The sequence below is a fragment of the Hydra vulgaris genome, chromosome 09, assembly GCF_038396675.1.
Source record: "Hydra vulgaris chromosome 09, alternate assembly HydraT2T_AEP".
In the NCBI taxonomy this organism is placed as follows: domain Eukaryota; kingdom Metazoa; phylum Cnidaria; class Hydrozoa; order Anthoathecata; family Hydridae; genus Hydra; species Hydra vulgaris.
This window is the reverse complement of record NC_088928.1, coordinates 2,182,921-2,187,500: the sequence shown is the minus strand read 5'-3', so window position 1 is coordinate 2,187,500 and position 4,580 is coordinate 2,182,921. Positions and strand designations below refer to the sequence as shown.

Here is a 4,580-nt window from a genome sequence, read left to right as displayed (position 1 = left end):
CTTATAGACTTTTGCCCAAGGACTGACGAAATGAGAGACGCATTAGCCAGCTGTCTAAATGCTATAATTAGTGTTATTAAGCGCCAGTATGAGCGACAGTTTACTATGACCTTAACTGACCAACTCAAGTCCCAGACATTATCAGCACGTCCACATAATATTGTCTGTGAAGAACTTGTGGGTATGTTTAGTACTGCAAAGCAAAAAGCTCCTAATGCCACAATTTGTTATTTGTCATCAAAAGTTCGCGCATGCAAGAATAAGACAACTGATTTTCTTTCTAAAAAACCAACTGATATACAAAATAAATTGATAGCCTAGTCTATCTCCTCAGCAGGTAAAAAGCGCTTAGCAAACATACAATGCCATGAAGAAATGAAGGCAGAATTGATTAAACGCATGGGTAAAAAGATTCAAAATAAGGAAAAGAATGAATGAAGAAAAGTGGAAAAAATATTTAAAAAAATGCATGCCTCTACAGGTAAAACAACTCTTCCCAGATCTGGAAAATGAAACTGCAGATATTGAAGACATTCTCAATGGAGATGCTGTTGGAAGAGATTTTGGCTTTTTGTGTCAGCGTCATCCCACATGTGGCATGTATGCCACATGTGGTATGATGCTGACACAAAAAGCCAAAATATGTACTATGGCATTAAAAAGCATTAAAAAAAAAAATAATGCTTTCTATATAGTTTCCTTTTGGAAACCAAATGAAAAAGAAGACGATGATGCTGTTGAATACGATATGAGCAAATACCAATTATCTGCAGACATCATAAGCGGTGATTTGATGTTATCATAAGCAAATTGTGTGGAAATAGGTAGTAAAAAGGTATATGTTACTGGAAATAATAACATAGTTTATATACTTGTATTAATAGATTTCATTTACAGATGTGGATCTTTTTATTAGATCTATTTTACTTTTTCACCCCCCCCCCCCCCCATCCTCTCCTTTTTTTGTATGCTTATTAAAGGATATTTTTTTAAATTCATTAATTGTATATATCAGTTCTTATTTCAGGTAGTTGGGTAGTTACCAATATATAATAATGTTGATTTGGTTGCAAAATGAGCACCATTTACATGAACACCCTCCTGGGAAACAGGAAAGCTCACTTAAAGTTAAACTTAACTATTTACTTGACTTGTCACAAATATGTTGATGATGATGTTGGTGATACACAGGTGCTAATGCATTAACAAGATAAAATGTTAGTGTTAAGTCATTTTATTTAACCAATATACCTTAGACATATTTTATATTTTAAACTATTTTAATGTATTTTATTTCAAGTATTATGGTGAGTAGTTGCTCAAGAAAAGGTTGGCTTTTTTATTCATAAATGATTTTTCTATTTAAATAGTAAAATGTGTTATACATCAGGAGTTTTTATTATATTGATTTAATAGTTTTAATTGATTTCTTTATGGTTTGGTTATAATAAGATCATTATTTTTTTAACTTTTATTTTTATGTCAGCAAACATTGAGGGATCAACTTGCTTTTATTGATGTTTCTATTTAATGGTAAATTATGTTATGCATCAGAAGTTGAGTTATTATAATTCATTTTTACCCTAAAGCTTACCAGATATATTTTTATTTATCATTGCAAGGTTTCAACTAAGAGCTTGTAGAGTTTTGTTTCTATGAATGTTGATGTCTTAATAAGACAAGAAAATATTTAAATTATATTTATATATATTATTTAGATTATATTTATTAGTGCAGTAGTAACAGTTAGGTATTTATTAATCAGGATATTTGACTTTTTTTGCCTTGATGATTGTGTATTATATTTTTTCAGAGATCTATTTTATTTTAGATACCGTTTAATAGTGTTTAATCTATGGACTAAAGAATCGACTTTTTATCTCTTAGGATGTCAATGATCAATGGCAAAAGGAATATTTGCGCCTTGTTCGCATTATGAAGTATAAATATTCACACACAAAAAAGGCTGTTTTCATAGCCACAATTCTGTTAAAAACATTATTAAGCAAATGGGAAAATAATTGTTTAAGTGTAATTTTTTTTATCTACTAATTATATTTACAAGCAAATAACTATTTACATTTGAATGGCGTATTTATGTTATTGGAGTAGAATAGTAATCTATTTTAGAAGAGGGGTATATATCGAAACAGATATGGAAATTACTTATCTTAATATTTGACATAATATATTTCGCTTATTGTATGATAAGGTCAGTGTCGTAGTGCCGCAACTGCAATTGCGTAAGTCCCACTATTATTTAAGGCCCCATCAATAATAAATACACGTCTGTTTTTTTTATAACAAGATTTTTTATAAGAAGGTAATTCAAAAATTTTTGTGGAACGGGGAAACATTTTTAAACTATAACTGCAGTGAAAAGGGGGCAGAAATAAAAATATCAGATAGTCCAGTGACACGTTTTTCCTATATTTTATATATTTTATACTATAAAATGTATAGAATAGATAGGATAAAGCGTTTTACTAGTAAATATTTTTGTTTTCAAAATGTACGCAATATTTTTATAATCGTTTTTATATGATGTTCGCAATATTTGTTATATACCTATGTAAATTGATTTTTAAATTTTTTTATATAAGAAATATTATTTTAGTTAAAAAAGTTATTGTTATCGCTACTTCAGTAGAATTTCAATAAATATTCAAACCCGAAGAAAATACTGCGCGAGTTTGCAACAAAGTTTTATTACAAAACTACCGTTATCCGAACGTGAAATTATGAAGTTGGTCGCAGTTTTCTTAAGTAATCCTTGTAGTTAAATTTTGATACTAAAAGTTGCATAACTTTTTATACAATCGTTCTTTTTTTATGAAATTTTCGCCATTTTAATACTAATTTAAAGCTCTTTCCAATGATATATATAATAGTCTTATATATAAATAGTTTAAAACTTTTATGTGCGTACTATATACACATCTCTTTTACGTACGTTCGCAAAAAATATGAAAAGATAGCTTACTTTTAAGCTTTTCTGTAGCATCTATAGATATTCCTTTTGATAATAAATATTCTGCCAACTGTGACTCTCACAACTTTTTTATGCTCATTTTTAATAAAAAAATTTAAAATGAGAGAATGCAATCACAAATTAAATTGTGATTGCTTTTGGCGCGGAAAAATTATTTGGCATTTTCAGGCGTTTACTTAAACGTTCCGGTAGAAAAATTCACGGAACTTCTTTTGCCTGAACATTTCAGGAATTTTATTCTAAGTGTTCAGCTGGTTTACTAAAATACCTGAACCAATACGGTAATATGCCTGAATGTTTGAATTAATTGCCTGAATGTTCAGGTAAATGAGCCCACCTGAACCAATCCGGACAGAGTTAATCCTGAACTTTTTTAAGAGTGTATAACATACCGCCGTTGATACCAGAAAATTACGCATTTAGTTTTAAGTTTCGAATTTGAGTTCAATACCACTTATTTATTGTATATTTTTTAATAATACGTATGATAGAACATTTGATCAAAATTGGATACGATATCGTCCCCGATTTTGATCAAATATCGACATAATGGAAAAACGAAAATCTTTGCTATGAAGCGCATGCGAGTAATTCAATGTCAAACAAAACAACCAGGCCATGCAACCCTTTGTCCTTGGATTTTCTCTATATTTTTACCATAGTTAGTACATTATAAAATAAGATGAATCCCAAAATTTCAAGGTCTAACTCCCAACGGTTCGTGAGTAATGGTTGTTTTAATTTTGCTACTATTATTGTTTTGGTCATTTCCCGCCATTTTTAAATTTACATTTCTCCTTATAAAACCAAGTCTTTAAACATGTGAATTCTAAAAATAAGTGACTAAGTTAATCTCAAGGTGAGGAACTTGAATATATAAATAAAAAACTCATTTTATAATAAAAAAAACCTAAATATCAATTATAAATGTTAAAACAATGGACACCTGCCCCAGTAAAATTTTTAGGTGTGCGGTAAATTTTTTAGGCTTAAAATTTCAAATTAGATCATTGTATGTTTGAAGAACATTGTGCGAAAAAATCATTTCTGCTAAATACATAGTTTTGTAATTATTTTACTTTTGTACTACAAATGTATATAAATTGTCATAGTACTTTAGAAAAAATGATAATTCCTATCTAAATCGAAGTGTTTCTTAAGTTATGAAAGTTTTTTTAATGTATTTTTTTATTTCCTTTTTGTTTCCTTGTCTTTCCCAATTATCAAAGTTTAATTGCTGAATTCAGACATATTCATCTGACTTAAATGTTGTAATTAATCCTACATAAATAATGTAACTATTACTTGTGCATTTTTAAATTTGCAAGTATAACATTTTAAAATTTATTATCAAAATGATTTCATGTTATATTGGTAAAGTCAGAATGCCATAAAACCTCATATTCTAGAAATAAAGAGATTTTTTCACTACATGACCTCGACACTGATACTAGTCAAAACATTTTATGGAGATCTGAGTTGCGTGCTTGTGAAGAACTATTCAGCATTTGTAATCACCGTTTTCACTACTTTCAAAAAAGATTTGGAAAGAAAAATGGCAATTGTTTTGATGTTTATAAAGTGCATA

At 28.8% G+C, this 4,580-nt stretch overlaps 1 protein-coding gene across 1 annotated transcript in view; it reads left to right on the top strand.

Annotated features, from left to right (window-relative positions):
• Positions 1–207, top strand: part of LOC136084481 (uncharacterized) — a 2,503-nt gene extending 2,296 nt beyond the window's left edge. Inside the window, exon 3 of the mRNA XM_065804481.1 lies at positions 1–207. This exon is cut by the window's left edge and continues 210 nt beyond it. The gene's annotated coding sequence lies outside the window, so the exon portion shown is untranslated.
• Positions 208–4,580: the final 4,373 nt, after the last annotated feature.